The sequence below is a fragment of the Pelodiscus sinensis genome, chromosome 1 (assembly GCF_052426305.1).
Source record: "Pelodiscus sinensis isolate ZL-2025 chromosome 1, ASM5242630v1, whole genome shotgun sequence".
NCBI lineage: Eukaryota > Metazoa > Chordata > Testudines > Trionychidae > Pelodiscus > Pelodiscus sinensis.
The window spans coordinates 324,460,623-324,478,795 of NC_143052.1; the positions used below are offsets into that span (position 1 = coordinate 324,460,623).

At 39.9% G+C, this 18,173-nt stretch overlaps 1 protein-coding gene across 1 annotated transcript in view; it reads left to right on the forward strand.

Moving 5' to 3' along the window:
• Positions 1-1,380: 1,380 nt before the first annotated feature.
• CNTN5 (contactin 5) overlaps positions 1,381-18,173 on the forward strand; it is a 1,036,023-nt gene continuing 1,019,230 nt past the window's right edge. The window contains exon 1 of the mRNA XM_089775740.1: positions 1,381-2,308. The gene's annotated coding sequence lies outside the window, so the exon portion shown is untranslated. The remainder of the gene's footprint in view (positions 2,309-18,173) is intronic.

Below are 18,173 nucleotides of genomic sequence, written 5' to 3' on the forward strand. Positions count from 1 at the left end.
AATGTTATACCTTGTCAGTACGAGAATAAATTCAAAGAAAAATTACTCTGAATTATAGATTCATTCATACATTTTTCACAAGGAAAGTTAGTATATCTATGGAAGATTAGAAAGAATTAGCACATTTAAGATAGTTTTAAATGTCAATGTATGGTAGATTAGCTAAGAAATTTGTCACTGATATTTCTGTACAGAATTAATTCACCAGTGATGTTGTGCTGCAGAGCCTCTGACAAAGTGTCAAGCAATACACAAGACAACAAAAGTGTATAAAAATGTGTACCACTCACCAATGATGTCTCATCTTGATAGCGGGGTCAATATAAAATATTAAATCCATAAGAAAATCATATTACTAGCTCTGATTTAAAATTAACACTGCATATCTAAAACAAATACAGATGGTGCCTTCACCAATTGCACAGAAAGTAACTAGTTCCTCAAATTGAAAAAAAAAAGTTGTGTATAATGTTTTTTGTGCACCAACTCCAGCCTGAGAGGGTATTCATCACTGAAGTGGAGTCAATGAAGCAGAGGAAAAGCTCTGAGTTAGACAACCATCATTCAGTTAATACATAAGGAGGGAAAAAAACTTAATTACTAGCAAGAGGCAAAACCAAATAAAAAGTACAGAAGGGCAAGGAAGCATTAAATGTTAAAGCAGAACGTTGTGTCTGCCACAGGAAAAAAAAAGATTAAAATCAGCCTAGTTCCTAAGGGTAGCCATTAAAAGCACAGAGTGGGAGTGTGCACTACATATATGGATGAGTGAGAAGAAGCAGAGGAACATAGGAAAGGCTAATTTTAATTAACAGAAAGGCTGTGAGATAAAGCATTACCAGTCCCGGTATTGGAAGGCATCGAATTATAAGGTATGCTGCATGTGACTGTGTGTGCCAATTAGGAGCCAGTCAGACCACCAAGCGGAGAATAAAGGAACCAGAAGAATAAGTGCTGTGCGGCTGGAACTGAAAGCTGATTTGAGTCACCTGTGTATTCTAAAGGGGGTGGAGAGTTGGACTTGAGCGAGAGTCCTGCAGTTTCACAGATTAATATAAAGCATTCAAGGGGATTACATTTCAGTTAAACACAGGCACAACAGAGACCCACAGGAAGGAATGGGGGAGGTGCCATAATTTATTTAACTCTTTTTCAATTAAAATCAGATGAATCAGGGGAAATAGAGAAGGAATCCGAGAGAGGGAAGGAAGAGGGACTGCCAGAACAATGACACTAAAACTGCCAGCCCCTAGATTGGCTGCCTGTGTTATTTTTCCAATTGCAGCCCCCGTGATCTAAAAATTGAGGAAGAGTGGTGTCTTCGGGCTAACCCTCCGCTCTGTGGCTGTGGGAGGAGGTGAGGAACACCACTCCTGCACTCGGACCCCGCATGCCAGCGGCTCAGGGAAGCAGAAGAGAGTCACCCTGAAAACACAACCGCACACAACACAAGCCATATACAAATAAGGTGTGTGTGTGGGGGGGGGGGGGCGTTCTGCTAAAAGCCACCCCAGCCGATCAGTTTGTTCAGGGCTCGGATTAGTTCTGCCGCTGCCAGGGAAGAGAAAGAGCAACAAGATGCGGGGCCAGCCGGCACTTTGCAGAAGCCAGCCGCCAGCGAAATAAGCCTATTCCGTGTAAATCCCCAATCCAGAGGCAAAGAGGAGGGGGAGGAGGAAGCCCTGCGCGCTGGGCAGAGACGGAGCCAAGCCCCGTTCCCTGCTGAGCTGGAGAGTGAAGGATTTATTTTTACCCCCTCCCCCTTCCCCCGGGCACAGGGTACCTTGAGCCCAGGGACATGCTAAATGCACCTCTTCTGCAAGAGGTAGTGAGGAGGCGCTGGGGAGAGACATACACACACGCGCGCGCTCTCCTACACTCCGCTCGCCCGGAGGACCCAGCCAGTCAGAGGCGGAGAGCGAGGGGGAAGAGCGAACACATTGGAGGAGAAATCGCTGCACAGCAAAGCACCAGCCAGAGGAGGTGCTTCCCCTCTCTCCCCATATAACCACCTCGCGCGCAGGGGCAGGCAGAGGCGGCCGGAGCCCCGGCAGCAGCAGCAAAGGGCGCGGGGGAGGGGAACGGCTGGGCAAGGATGCCTGCACCTGGATCGCCTCAGCCCTGAGCGCCGAGGAGGCAGGGCGAGCCGGAGGGCTCCCTCTGGATTGTTGGCAAAGAACTCCGCGAGTCGCCGCTCCCCGCGGGCTGCGCCCCAGCAGGGGCGGCTGCTACCTGGGCGTGCTCGGGGGCCGCCGGGAGGATGGGAGACTGAGAGCCGGGGGCAGAGCGCGCTTCTTCCTCAGCGGCGGTAAGTGGCCCGTGCCGTCCCTCTAGCCACCCCCGCGGCTCCCTGACTTTTGAGTGTCTCCAAGTGATTTGTTCTCAGAGCCAGCGGCGTCTCTCCGGAGGCAGATGGAAACCAGCCCCGGGCGCACGCGAACCGTGCCGGGGTCCGCTGGTTTGGGGTTTGGTTTTTTGGGGGGGGAGAGAGTGGGGGACAGGTGGCTCCATAGGGTCCACACGATCATACTAGGAACAAAAAAGTTGGAGCAGGGATGAGGCGCTGCAGCTTGCCTGCCCGTCATTCGGCTGAACGGCAAACTAGCGCTGCGCCGGAGTTGCTGAAGAGAGATGTCAGCTGGCCAGAGCCAGTCGGTGTTCTAGAGGCAGTGTTCTGGGCACATTTCTGCCGCTTTGGAGGTGTTACAATAGAGGGGGAAGCCGAGGATAACCCGGTCTCTTGCTCTTGACAGTTGATTGTCCCGCTGAATAGCAGCAGCAATGCACCTAAGCGGACTTGTGGTGAAGTTCAGAATGATACTTGGCGAGAAGATAAACAATCCCCTCTAAATAATAGGCAGGTCCTGTTCCTGAAACCTATTCCAAAAATTATCAGACTAGAAAAGCAGAGAGAGTTGCATCCAGATGCACGGATTTTTTTCCTCTGGTGATAAAAACTGTGAATGAGGGGATCTTGTGGACCGTTTATGAGCAGGTTTGAACATAATCTGAGAATTATTCCCGTAGCTTGCAGTAAAGTATTATGGTTCTTAAGACTTTTATCTCAGAAAGAATCAGCATCCATTAGGTCTATTATATGTATTCAGAGTTTCACTTTTTCTCCTCCTGATCACAGAAACTGCCTAAAATCATATTCCAACATGATGCGATGTGGCCACTTGGACTCAAAGTTGTCTAGTCTATGAAAACTTTTAGAAATATGCCACATACATAGTTATATTTACTTCTTCTTTTTAGAAATTACCACTGAACATCCTCTATATGCATTTTAATATTTTTATCAACTAACTAAGGACTGGTCTCAAGACCTTATAAATTCAGCAAAGTCTTCTCATTGACTTCATTAGGGCTTGGGGCAGACTTTGAGGTAGCATCCCTAAAAACAAATAATCTGTTCACTGAGTCCCAAAAGCTGAGGTGAAATCCATACAATTAAGAATTTGGGTGACATTTTAAAAATAATGATGATGCATGCAATTAATTATTTCTGAATTACAGTAGAACTCACCCAGAAGTGCATATGACAATTTATATTAATGTTAAATGGGTTCATCATGATTACTATTAGTACAGTGAATATCAAAGGAATTAGCAATAAATAGACTAGTTTACAGTGTTACCAAAACGTCTCTAACAATTTGTAAATGGCTCATTCACATTTCTCCTTTTTTCACTGGTTTTTCCCTCAGCATTGCATTTATCTGAAAACGAGTGAACAAACTTTCAATGTCTATTCTGCATCTAGAAAAGAACTTGCTTACTAAGGATGAATAAACTATCCAGTGTGAAGGATAGAGGATTGACAATGATCAGAGAAGAAAAATGAATTCATGTACAAAGGTTGTGTGTGCCAGTTTAGGTTTAACACAATAGATAAATTAAGAAATGGTAGTAAAGAAGACAAGTTATTAGAAGTCTACAGCATAAGACAGGAGAAGGAAGAAAGAATAAGGAATAGAAACAATTTTTAAAGAAATCTAGCACTCTTCAAGTAAAATCAGAGAAAATCCAATAATGAACAACATTCAGTTATTTTGTTCCATATAGCACAAATGCCCTTACAAGGACTCAACAGAGCCTCTATAGTATAAGTCTTATATATGCATGAAGATAACTACAGATGCGCAGGAGAACCAGAATGAACAATTTGCTCTTGTTCATTATAAGGCAATTGAAGGTCACCTTTTGTTGGTTGGAATAACATTTACAGGAGGGAGATGCTAACTGGACTTGAAGAATAAGAGCAAATACAATAAGAATGGTATTAGAAATGTGGAGGACCAAGGTGGCCAAATGATATCCCAGAACTTTCTAGGAAATTTGCTAAAATGTTGCTAAGAAAGTAGGTTGGCTTTTGGAAAAGATAGGTCAATATTTAAGATAATAGGAACAATAAGAGAAACAACTTCTTAAAAGATGAGAGAAGAATCACTGCAGGAAAATAATAGCAGGGCTAGGTAACTTTAAGAAATGTACAACTTAGTGAAGGATTCTCAGCAGAGATTTGCTAAAGGAAGGTCATGAGCGGCAAAATGGTTTGAGTTCTCTGACTAAGTTGTTGACATGGTAGTCTATTGGGGAATCAGTGGGTATGATTTATGCGGGTTTCAAAAAATGTCTAGTTTTGTACTTCAGGAAAATAAAGTAAATTTTACTGCAAAGTAAATTTTGAAGGTATTTGAATGGGTTCAAATGCATTTGGACAAGTAAGAGTTTCAGTAAAGAGTAAAGAGCTCTTGGATGACTGAAGATGGAGGTTAAAAGCATGGTGCTGTATGTAACAACACAAGGTTCACTTTTCTTTTTCTATATATGAAAAATGAAATATTAGACAGGGGAAAATATGCTAACAATACAGAAAAAAACCCAAGGCAGGAGTCTACCAGTTGAACAAAATAAACAAATGGAAATTTACTTAGCTAGATTAGTCATTGAAGCAGTTATTAAAAGTAGCTAATGCAAAGCAAGGTAACAAAGTATGCATTAGTAGTACTCTGTAAGCTAGTACTGAGGCAACTAAGATGATTGTCTTGGTGACTTTGCTAAAATAGCTCTTCTGAATATTGTCTTTCTGTTTCCAGCCTGAAACATGGATCTTGATTCCTCCAAATGCATAATGTTCCACTGTTGTTCAGCTCCCTCCATATGCTCCTATTAACAGCTTGCATGTTACACGTTCTGTCAGTTTCAGAACAACTTATATCATGTCAGCCATTTCTCATAGTTGATAACACAAAACAATAATTTGAAAGCTGCCAGGCTTCTATACTGAGGTCCTAATGCCAGAGAAAGCATGTCCAGTAGGACAGTTGGCTGCTATGCTGATGAGAGTTTCAGACTTGATTTTTTCTCTTTTGTGTATGACTTTTTATGATGCTTTATTAGGAACTGCTTCAATGTGTATTATCAACTTAGCATATAACAGGAAAAGAATCCAATTGGAAATGGTAACATCCCTACAGAGTTCTAGTTTTCTGAATGTTAGTGATCAATAACTCTACATTCGTGGCTGGTACGTGTATTAAAAAAAAAGACGCAATTTTTAGAGCTCCATAAAATACAAACATTTTTACTTTAGTTTTTTGTTTTAAAAAAATTCAAAGCCTGTAAAAGAACTTTGAATAATGATCTTTTGCCCCAAGAAGGTTGTTAGTAGCATGAAAGCATGTTCTTGATTCAGCAGAAATAAAAGTGTTAGTTTATATAAGGAGTTTCTTGGGGGATTTATGGAATTATCCAAAAAATGTAGGAATACGAATTTAAAAAGTGGACTCTGTCACAGAGGGCTTCTTAGAGAGATTTCAGGATGATTTCTTATTGTAGTTTTTTACAAGTTAGGAATGAAAGCTTTAGAAACATGGACTGGATGTAAAATAAAGAAGTAGACTCATTGTTAGTAAAATATTGATTGTTCTCTGAATTATTATCCATGCGGTAGATGATATTCTTGATCATCTTTAGGCAAACTTCAGCATGTGCAAAAGGGCTGGGCCCCTGTCATGCCCCACCGTAACTGTTTGGCAACAGTCTGCCTGCACAGATCATGAAGCAGAATTAAGGCTCAGTTCAAGCATTTGTATTCATTAGTCTTCATTATTATGGCCACACCCTTATGTCTGCCCCAGGATCACCTTTTTGAACTTCAGTCTAGAAAAAGCACTAATTCGTCTCCTCACCCATCACTGGAAAGCATTTATCAGAAATGTTAATTGAAATTCTTCTCCTTTTCAGGATCCAATATAGAGTATCTCTTCTGACTTAAAGATTGTTTTCTGTGAAATTACAGCCACTGTAAGCCATCATCCTCATTCATTCTGTATCCCCTATTTGTTTCTATTTCTTTGATTAGGAGACAATAATAAATGACTAATAAGAACATAAAAAAACCCAAAATGTAATAACATTTAACATTTGTTTGAAAATGTATTTCTTTGCTTCATTGTTTTTGTAGCATTTATCACATTACAGCTGTTACAAAAATAAGACTTGTGGGGGGAAATGCATACAAATTACCTATGTCAAAAGAAGGTAGCATAAAAACTAAAACCACAACTCCCATGAATGTCACCTACAAACTGAAGAAACTGTTAATGGAGATGATAATATAGTGATCATAGTTGAAATTGTAGCATCTGCCAAAAGTTCCCCCACAGAATTTTACTGTAATTAGAAAAGGAAATCTGTAGTCTGTCAGCAAATATTGCCTTTTTATCAGCCATTGCTGTACTTGATATTTATATAGCTCTTTTTATAGCTCACTTGTAGCCAGTTTTTCAGAGAAAAACGAGAGCTGAACAATTTTGAAAATCTGGCTACAAATGTGTACAATGAACACTTTTGAAACTCTGGCCACCTATGGGGATGCTGAAATGGGAATGGAGCGCTTCTGAAAATCTGAACATTTACTTTCCAAGTATTCATCTTTGCAATGTTTACCTCCCAGTCTATACTACACTAATTTTTTACACATTCATTTTAAGAAAATCTCCATTTCAAATTAACAATCAAAAGTGGAACAAACTAAACAAACCAAAATTTAGAGTAAGCCAACTCAAAACTAAGCCAATTAACCAAATGCTAGCAAATGTAATGAGCCTTACGTCATATCTGAAATCCTCTCAAACTCAGTTTGGCACACTACCATGAAGAACAAATTCCAAAAGCAGGGGTCTTTTCTTAGAACACTATGCTGCTGGCTGTAAGGAGTGTTGAACTTGGTTTTATGAACAAATCTAACCAACCATAATTTTTGTAATGGAATTCAGGATGAGAATTAGTCACTGATCGTGCATTCATGGTAGAGATGGGCCCCTTGTCTCTGCAAAGAGCACCTAGAAAGGCGTGTGGAAAGTCACGTATTGTTAGCACATTTAGCTCAACTATGCTTTCTGCTCAAAATTTTTGGAGGATATCAATAGAAGCGGTAATCGAAGCACATTGAAGACAGATAGATATGTTTTTAAAAATCCTGTCGTTATGTTCATTCTCATTAGATTAGGGTGTCTGATGACAAGAGAAGTACAAATTGCCCAAGGCCAGTGAGAAATTATAAAAATAATTACAAGCTATAGCTACTATCTGAAAAACTCATTGATACTATGGTTCAGAAGGGCCTAAACTGTTACACCTTCTGGCAGACTGGACATATATCCCCAATAATTGGTGTAGACTAGAAGCGGGCAATAATTTTTGAGTGGGAACTACTTCAAAAAATTTTAAGTGCCAGTTTGTTTTCATTGGCTTTATGGTCTTTATGAAGTAAACTGGGGACCTGACCCTGCAAATGTAACTTATCTACCTACTTCATAACCACTGAAGGTGCTAACAGCTCTATGAGTGGTATCCTTCCTGTCTTAGCATCTATCTATTTACTTTGATCTGCTTAGGTTTAAGTACCCATTCTCCAGATACTTAATGATGCCCTGTCTCACCCCCACTTCCTTTTTCCTTTTTTTCTTTTTCTCCCCCCTCTTCTATTTATTTCAAATTTTCATATCCCCTACTCATAATTCCAGTCACATGAAGAAGTGGGCTGTGCCCACGAAAGCTCATGATACCATCTACATGTTTTGTTAGTCTATAAAGTACTACCAGACCATTTGTTGGTTTTATCTGGGAAGATATTCCACAGTGACATGCGATATCAAAACCATGGATGCATGGATAGGAGAGTCAACAAAACACTGTAGTCAATGGTATCCAAAGGTGTTGATGTGATAGACTCAACTTGAACTGAATCCTTTACCCTGGCCCATCTCTAGGGCCAGGTCTACACTAAGGGAGAAAGTCGACCTATGATATGCAACTCCAGCTACAAGTTGACATATCTTAAGTTGAAATTCTGCCACATCCCCACTGTGGAAGGTTGATGGGAGAAACATTCCCTTTGTTCCTCACAACCCTGTGGAGTACCAGAATTGGTTGGGGCATCATCAGCAGTTGATTTGGTGGCTCCTTACTAGACCTGCTAAATCAAACCCCAGAAGATCAATCTCCGAGTTTTGATCTGAGGGTAAGTGTAGATCTGGCCTAAGAGGAGAAAAGAGATCCTCAAATATCACTCATGCACAATCGCAGTATGGTGCTCAACTCAGAAACCACATGGATAAGAATAAAGAAAATCAGTGGAATTTTGGGATGCTCTATTTGGAATGCAGTAATTTTCCTTCCAAATATAAGGATGATAATTAGTAATGATGTTAAAATCCCAAGATGTATTTTTGGCTAACGGGCTAACTACTACCTGGTAAAAGGCCATTTGCACTTTGACTTTTGTAAGGCAGCCATTTGCCCCACTAAATCACTCTGCAGACTTCACCAGTCATCTCACAATTGTATCATCTAATTTGCAGCTGTTTGCAGCATAAACCCAGAATGTTAAGGAATAAAAGTGGTTGAAAATGAGCAAATGTTCATGCCTTTCTCACCTTTTGTTATAATATTCTTCAGTGTAATTAAACCAGGAGAGTTATTCAGCTTTATCATATTTCCATTACTCTGATGTAAGGTCTATCTACTTAGCCTTTTCATTTTTGCTTTATCTACAACGTTGTTTGTTGATAAAACAAAATAAATGCAGTACAATGAAAGGGACTATTTCTGAAATGGCTGGAACCAGAAAGTGTTGGAAATTTCCTATTCTCATGGAAATTCTGGTATACCTAGAAACACAGAAATTTGATTGTAATTCTGACAAGCATTTGAACTTCTAGATGCTTAGCTAGATGAATCTTTTTGAGATTCTGCACACACTCTATTTTATTCCACAGAAAGCAGTAAATATTTTGCCACCATCTGGAATTGTATGCAGGTATGGCTGACCTTGGGATCAAATTCAAAAGCCATAGTAAACAGAGTATCTAATTCTGAAGGTACAAATTTGCAGGTTGGAAATAATTCCATGCACAACTTTGTACCTACAGTTTGTCACTTTGATGTCCAAGTCACTGATTGCACCTGTAAATTAGGGTACTTATTATATATGTGCCCTAAAAGGTAGATGCAAAATTGTACTCACAAATGGTGACATTGGGTTAAATATTTGGTCCCTAATTTTAATTCTCTTCAAGAATAGAACCAAAGGACATTATTTGTATCACTGACAAAGTTGACTTTTAATTTTGATTAATTGAATATGTTGGATTTGTTCTTATCTTATTTTGTTATAGCAATATATTCACTGTATTTTAGCCTGCTCATTTTACTTGTATCTATTGGAGCTGAGCAGAACTATCAATTTCTGCTTCTAGTGCTTGCATGCAAAAACTGACATTTTCATAAGGATTCAGAGAGCAATTTTTCTTGTTATGGTAAAACAAAAATACCTGTTTTATGAAAGGAGAAAATGCACAGTTTTTACAAAAACAATTCTCACCCAAGATTAGATTTTCCTTTTGTGGAAAAAGAAATATATGAACAAAGGTTCTTTGCTTATTCACACCCCCAAAACTGTATGATTTTCTGGAAATTTTTCTTATAAGTACCTAATAATGTTGGGGGTTTATGGATAAAGAGGCACTGAAAATTAGATATTAGGAGGTAGGCCTCTGAGGGGTTATCATATAGTATAGCATATAGAATGGTGTTCTGATTATTACACTGAGTTTTCACAAGGCCCTTCAAATTTGATTTTGAACTTTGAACATCCTATCATTTCCCTGATTATCCCTAGTCTTCTAGGACATGTCTACACAGCAGGGCAAAACTCAAATTAAGCTACGCAATTTGAGCTATGTCAATTGTGTAGCTAAAGTCAAAATAGCTTAATTCAGCTATTGGCGCTGTCTACACAGCAGAAAGTCAAAGGAAGAACACTCTTCCTTTGACTTCACTTACTCCTCATGAAATGAGGGTTACAGGAATCAGAGTAAGAAGTCCTCCAGCTCGACATTATTCCAAAACAATGGCTTGTAGCATAGACATGTTCTTTGTTATTTCAGAATCAGGTCTGTTATTCCGGAATAACATTGCTGTTTAGACATAGCCCCAGGGATCTTATATCCAAGAAAGAAGAGCTATAGCCCATAATTAGGCATCATAACTATGAACATATCTCTTAAAACTCCTTTCCTCCTCCAAAAAATCCAAGATGCATTGTGCAGTATTAAGATGTATCATCATATTCCCATTTCACTTTTGGCATGTGGGGCACCAAGAAAGTTCCTCCAATCCTATCTGTTTCTGGTAAGTCTTCCAATAGTTTTCCCACTGTGCCCCAGGTTTTTTCCGATCAGATTCCACAGTTCTTCATCATATTGCTTTGGGGTGTACTTATTTTTGCTTGCCTTTAGGTTTCCATCTTACGCTGTTCAGGTGATGGAATCAGTTGCCCTCCAAAAAACATGGCCAATCCATCTCCATTACCTCCTTCTAATGATGGTGCTCATATCTTCTTGTCTGGATTATGTGACTGTATCTTGGTTTGAGATTATTCTGGGCCAAAAAATACAGAGGATTTTTTCTGGGGCAGGTTGTATGGAATAAAGGCAGTTTGAACATGTCGCACTTTCTTTTTTCCTACCATTCTGAAGGATAGTGTTGAAAATACACAACTCTTGATAAATCTTGAGTTTGGTTTTGGTGTTGTATTATAACATATACAGTTGCTAACATCCACTATGTTTGGCTTAGTTACCACAGATATCACAATCATTAAAATTTCTAATCACTGCCCTTTCATTAAAAGTTCAAAAGTACCCTGAAATCATAATTTCATGTGTATTTTACACATGGTGTTATCCAGTTTTATGAAACCTCGTACAGAAAAAATCTCACTAAAATAAATGTGAATGCTAGAAAGGCTTTTTGATCCACCCAAAAAAATTATGGTGGAGGGTTTTTGACATTTGCATTTTTGAAGAGAGACGAGTACATGATTTTATTATTTTTTTCAGCCTCATGACTCACAATATGTTCAGAATGTCCCACTGCAGTGTAATGACTGTGCTGTTGTGCATTATTGCTTACATACAACTCGGATCAGGGAAACTGGGAAAAAGACTCATATCATCCCTTTACTGTGTGTGCACACTTTGCTGTTTGGAAGTGCCCATGTAGGATTTTCTCCTTCTGTACTTGGGGAAGCAGCTTGGACTTTATAGCTGTTGTTCCTTGATCAAGGAAGCCAGCCTCTAACAAGCCTTATTCAACTATAAAGGGCATAATGGGCAAAAATGTAACTCTTAGCAATAAGCTACTAGATGTAACATTTGTTGGAGCATCTGATGTAACGTCACCTTTGATAAGCTAGAAAAAGGTCTTTACTCCATTTCATAAATCCAGGGGAGGCAGCTTTACCTATGATAGGAGACGTAATCAATCAGGCTGAATTTAGGCATGTCCTGTTGTGCTAAATTTGTCCAGTTGGCATATTGAGTGAATTTAATTATTGTAAATGCATTGAAGTGGATTCTTTCTTGTCGGTGCTCCTTGTAGATATGATTAGTGCTTATTAGCAATAAATACAAAATAGTACAGAACAAGAGTTTTGCACAAAGTCAATGTGCTGAACACTGTCAGTAACACTGTATAACTTTTAGAACTGGGAAATGTCCCACATTTAATCAAGGATAGATGAAACTGTTTTCAGAAACATGGGTTAGAATAAAAACCTTGTTCAAATCCTTGTCAGAAATTGTCACACTTTGGGTATGTCACACTGTCTCCTAATCATGACTTTATTATTCAACTAAAAATTATATTGTGGCAAAATTTGCCATCTGTGCTCAATCCAAGTGAGGATGTCTCTAGCCAACTGGCAGCTGTCCACTCAGTAGGTCACCTAGAAGACAATGTTTACAAGGAATATATCAATGTACCTTCTCTGATAGCACATCACCAGGATACCGAAAAATAATAAAAAGAAAGCTGCAAATGGCCTTTTGCTCTAAATAAGGGAGTCAGTACATTTGAAGATATGATGTGTTTGAAGTGGACACATTTTTGGGTAGAAGACGGGGGTACCAACAAAATCAGTGATTATGCTCTGTCAAGCTGATTAAGTGAAAAGCTATAGCAAAGAGGGTATACACCAGGGGAGATCTCCAAGGCTATGTCTAGACTACACTCTATTTTCGAAAGAGGATATACAAATTCAGTGGGAATTTGCATTTCTTCTTCTGATCTCACTTTTGAAAGCGGATCTTTCAAAAGTGAAAGTAGTCTGGATGCGGTTTTTTTGGAACCCCTCCCCCTTTTTTGAAAAAAAAAAAAACCAAAACAAAACGCTCTTCCTTAAAAAATGATGTTTACGGAGTTTTTTTGAAAAAGGGGTTTTTCCCCGAAAAAAATGCATCCAGACTACTTTCACTTTTGAAAGATCCACTTTCAAAAGTGAGATCAGAAGAAGAGATGTGGAAATTTGCATATCCTCTTTCAAAAATAGAACGTGGTTTAGACGTACCCCAAGACTGTGTCACAATTAACTGAAATACATTTTTATGGATAGTTGAAGATTACTGTCACTGTTTTATGGACTGTTGGGCTATGTCTACACTGCATGATTATTTCAGAATAAGCTATTCTGGAAGAAATATTCCAAAATAGCTTATTTTGAAATAGTGAGTCTACACTAGAGGGAAGCCTGGAAGTTAGTCTGAGGAGGTTCCCCTAATGTTGATGTGCTATCTCTATTTAGAGCTCCAGGAAGCACTGTGAAGTATTATATTGAATGGCCTAGGGAAGGAGCTATTTCAAAATAGCAGCAGTGGAGCATCTACACTACTGCTATTCCCAAATAGCTATTTCAGAAAAGGTGTTCTTCCTCATGGAATCAGGTTAACAAATGCCAAAATAAGCCACCCATTATTTCGAAATTATTTCAAAATAATGGGCTAGCTGTGTAGACGCTCGCAGTTATTTTGGAATAACAGATGTTATTACGAAATAACGTTGCTGTGTAGATGTACCCTTGGAGTGTGTATACTTCAGCTGGCCACAGGGCTATATCCCCTGTTCCTGTTTCTGAACATAAGAGGTATTCCCTCTGATGCAGAATTATTAAGATCTAACCAGATTAAGCACATCAGCATTTTATATACATGTATATATATATGTATCCCCATTTGATTTAAAACCTAAACAGCTAATGAAAAGAGAATATATCTCTTGATAAAATTGATAACAAAATTGATGAGGCAGAACAATTCTTTGCCAGGTTAATATGTGGAAGTAATAACATATTAGTTATACCTCCCTGGTTGGAAATTGAGTTAAGAGGATGAATTGTTGTCTAAAATATTGCAGTTGGCATTATTTTCCTTGTACTATGTGGTGGTATGTATTGTAAAAATCAAAAGGTTGCAGAAGGGACAGTGGGTAGTCCCTGAAAAGTCTCATGAGGAAGCCCAATGCCAAACTAGTGTAGTCATAACAAACATTCTTCTTCTATCTCCACATACTTTCTCCCAGAAGAGAAAACAAATCATTATGTGCCCATAGGTACGGCTACACCTCATTTTACTAGGAATAAGGGGGCTTCTGAAAGAGGGTTTTTTTTTTTTTTACATTTGGCCCCGTGTAGACAGGCCAAATATTGGAAAAGCCTCTTTTGGAAAAAAGAATAAAAGATCTGCAATATGAGCACAATTTACATACGTTCTTTGAAAACCCCCCATAGTGTAGCCATGCCCCATGAGACCTGCAGTTTCTGTAGAACTGTATTAGGACCCAGAGCATCATAACACAGGATGCCAGAACTGGGAGAACTAAAGAGGACACTAGAATTGCCAACCCTCCCAATTTCACCCTTTATATACTAGAGGTTACTGAAGCCAAAGGGGCATATTTTAGTCTGCTAAAAGTGTGGTGATACAGTGAAGCTAAGCCAGGCTCTCTGCCTGCCCTCACTCTATGCTGCTCTTAGAAGGAACTGACATGTCCCTATATCCCCGTCCCCCCACCCCACCCAGGGCACATCTGGGTGGTCTCCATGTGTTCACACTGCCCAAAATGTGGACTCTGCAGCTCCCATTTGTTGGGAAGTATGGCCAATGAGAACTGTCCGGGTAGTGTCTGAAGATAGGAGCGGTGCATGGAGTCCCCTACCTCTTTCCAGGGACCACAGGGACATGCCAGCCATTTACAGGAGCAGCAAGTTTAGTGTAAGATAGTTTAATGCAAGTTTAGTGTAGTGCAGGTGAGATGTGGTTCACCAGATGGACCATCAGATGTTTTATTTACTTGAGCATCCACAGGTCTGGTCACTTGCACCACCCTGTTGGCTGTGCTTCACTGTACCCAGCCAGTGGAAACTACAGGAAGAAATGAAGTATTGGTCTGACCCAGTATTGCCAGTCTTATACATGAAAAGCAAGAAGAAGGTCAAAGACAGGGTAGGCCCACTGGTCAGTGAGGAGGGAGAAACAGTAACAGGAAACTTGGAAATGGCAGAGATGCTTAATGACTTCTTTCTTTCAGTCTTCACCGAGAAGTCTGATGAAGGAATGCCTAACATAGTGAATGTTAGTGTGAAGGGGGTAGGTTTAGAAGATAACGTAAAAAAAGAACAAGTTAAAAATCACCTAGAAAAGTTAGATGCCTGCAAGGCACCAGGTCCTGATGAAATGCATCCTAGAATACTCAAGGAGCTAATAGAGGAGGTATCTGAGTCTCTAGCTATCATATTTGGAAAATCATAGGAGACAGGAGAGATTCCAGAAGACTGGAAAAGGGAAAATATAGTGCCCATTTATAAAAAGGGAAATAAGAACAACACAGGAAACTACAGATCACTTAGTTTAAGTTCTGTGCCAGGGAAGATAATGGAGCAAGTAATTAAGGAAATCATTTGTAAACACTTGGAAGGTGGCAAGGTGATAGGGAACAGCCAAGTCAGATTTGTGAAAGATAAATCATGTCAAACCAATCTGATAGCTTTTTTTGATAGGATAACAAGTCTTGTGGATAAGGGAGAAGCGGCGGATGTGGTATACCTAGACTTTAGTAAGGCATTTGATACGGTCTCGCAAGATATTTTTATCAATAAACAACTTAAATGGGGCTACTATAAGGTGGGTGCATAACTGGCTGGATAACTGTACTCAGAGAGTAGTTATGAATGGTTCACAATCCTGCTGGAAAGGTATAACTAATGGGGGCTCTGCAGGGGTCTGTTTTGGGACCTGCTCTCTTCAATAATTTCATCAACGATTTAGATATTGGCATAGAAATTACGCTTATTAAGTTTGCAGATGATACCAAGCTGGGAGAGGTTGCGATTGCTCTGAAGGATAGGGTCATAATTCAAAATGATCTGGACAAATTGGAGAAATGGTCTGAGGTAAACAGGATCAAGTTTAATAAAGACAAATATAAAGTGCTCCACTTAGGAAGGAACAATCAGTTTCACACATACAGAATGGGAAGCGACTGTCTCAGAGGGTATGTCTACACTACCCCGCTAGTTTGAACTAGCGGGGTAATGTATGCATACCAAACTTGCTAATGAAGCCCAGGATTTGAATTTCCCGGGCTTCATTAGCATAAAGCCGGCGCTGCCATTTTTAAAAGCCGGCTAGTGCGAACCCCGTGCCGCGCGGCTACATGCGGCACGGGCTAGATAGTTCGAACTACATAGCCATTCCGAACTATCCATTCCACGAGGAGTACAGATAGTTCGAACTATCTAGCCCATGCCGCGTGTAGCCGTGCGGCACAGGGTTCGCACTAGCCGGCTTTTAAAAATGGCGGCGCCGGCTTTATGCTAATGAAGCCCGGGAAATTCAAATCCTGGGCTTCATTAGCAAGTTCGGTATGCATACATTACCCCGCTAGTTCGAACTAGCGGGGTAGTGTAGACATACCCAGAAGGAGTACGCCAGAAAGGGATCTAGGGGTTATAGTGGACCACAAGCTGAATATGAGTCAGCTGTGTGATGCTATTGCAAAAAAAGCAAACATGATTCTGGGATTCATTAACAGGTGCGTTGTGAGCAAGACACGAGAAGTCATTCTTCCGTTCTACTCTGCGCTAGTTAGGCCTCAGTTGGAGTACTGTGTCCAGTTCTGGGTACCACATTTCAAGAAAGATGTGGAGAAATTGGAGAGGGTCCAGGGAAGAGCAACAAGAATGATTAAACGTCTAGAGAACATGACCTATGAAGGAAGGCTGAAAGAATTGGATTTGTTTAGTTTAGAAGAGAGAAGACTGAGGGTGGACATGATAGCTGTTTTCAGGTATCAAAAAGGGTGTCATAAGTAGGAGGGAGAAAACTTGTACATCTTGTCCTCTGAGGATAGAACGAGAAGCAATGGGCTTAAACTGCAGCAAGGGAGGTTTAGGCTGGACATTAGGAAAAAGTTCCTAACTGTCAGGGTAGTCAAACACTGGGATAAATTGCCCAAGGAGGTTGTGGAATCCCCAACTATGGAGATATTTAAAAGTAGGTTAGATAAATGTCTATCAGGGATGGTCTAGACAGTATTTGGTCCTGCCATGGGGTCAGGGGACTAGACTCAATGACCTCTCGAGGTCCCTTCCAGTCCTAATATTCTATGATTCTATGGTTATGTTCTTATTGTAAGGTATCATAAGAGAGAGTGTGGTAATGACTAAAGTGTTGGAAGGTCACCCTGACATGCTTCTTTCTACCAGCTTGAGACTTTTTTTTAGTTAATTCATTGAATATTTTTAGCAGTTGGGAGAGGGAAATTTTTCTCTGGTTGGAAGGCTGAGTTAGAAAAGGAACAGTTTTAGGGTGAGTTTTTGTAATAAGTTTATACTGAGGATTCAGTGTTAGAATTAGCTAAGTGTTTTCTGTTACTTTTGATTTGTAATCTACTTTGCTCTGCCTGTTCTCACTTATAACCACTTAAATCCTACTGCTTGTACTTAATAAAATCACTTACTATCATGCCCAGGGTAAATAATTATTATGTGGGGGAGCAATCTTTGTATACATTCCCTCTTTCATTGTTAAAGGGGAGTTACCTAAATAATTATTTTGGGGTTCTGATCCCATTTGAGGAGTGGTATTCCAGAAAGCTGGGCCATAAACTGCATTTTCCTTAGACCTGAAGAGATTCAGTGTCTGTACTGCGTCTTGGGGGTGGGGTGGGGTGGATAGTGATCTTAGCTTGGTGCCTTGGCTGTGGGAGACCAGGGAGCTGGTGCAGCAGGACCGAGTAATGAAAAGCTCCAGAGAACACGAAGGTGAGTGTCACTGGTCATATCATCCCTCTGGGAGGCACTCCCAGGGGGCCTTCTGTGACTGCACATCCTTTTTGTCAGTTAGTAAACCTTTATTTGTTAGGGCATTCAGTGAATAGAAAATTCACTGTAGTTCATGTGTGGGAATGTGGGTGCAGGTTTGCTTCTGGATTTTATGCAGCTTTGGTGAAAATAAAATAGTGGATTTCCTTATGTCAGAGCATTGTCTCTAGGAAGAGGATCTGGAAGTAATCCTAGCTAGGCTATAAGAATGCATATATCTCATTAGGTCATTTTCTGACAAATATAAATTGGTAACAAAAGTCTAATCTACCTTGACATTCTGTATAAAATGCAAAAATGATTTATCAAATCAGTGCAAGAAAAAGTGGTCAGATACACAATTTATTAAAAATCATGTAACAGTTTTTGATGAGCTGTCTACAATTGTGGGAAAGAGAGCAGACAACTTTATATAAGCTGTTCTGTTGGAAACTGAATTAGA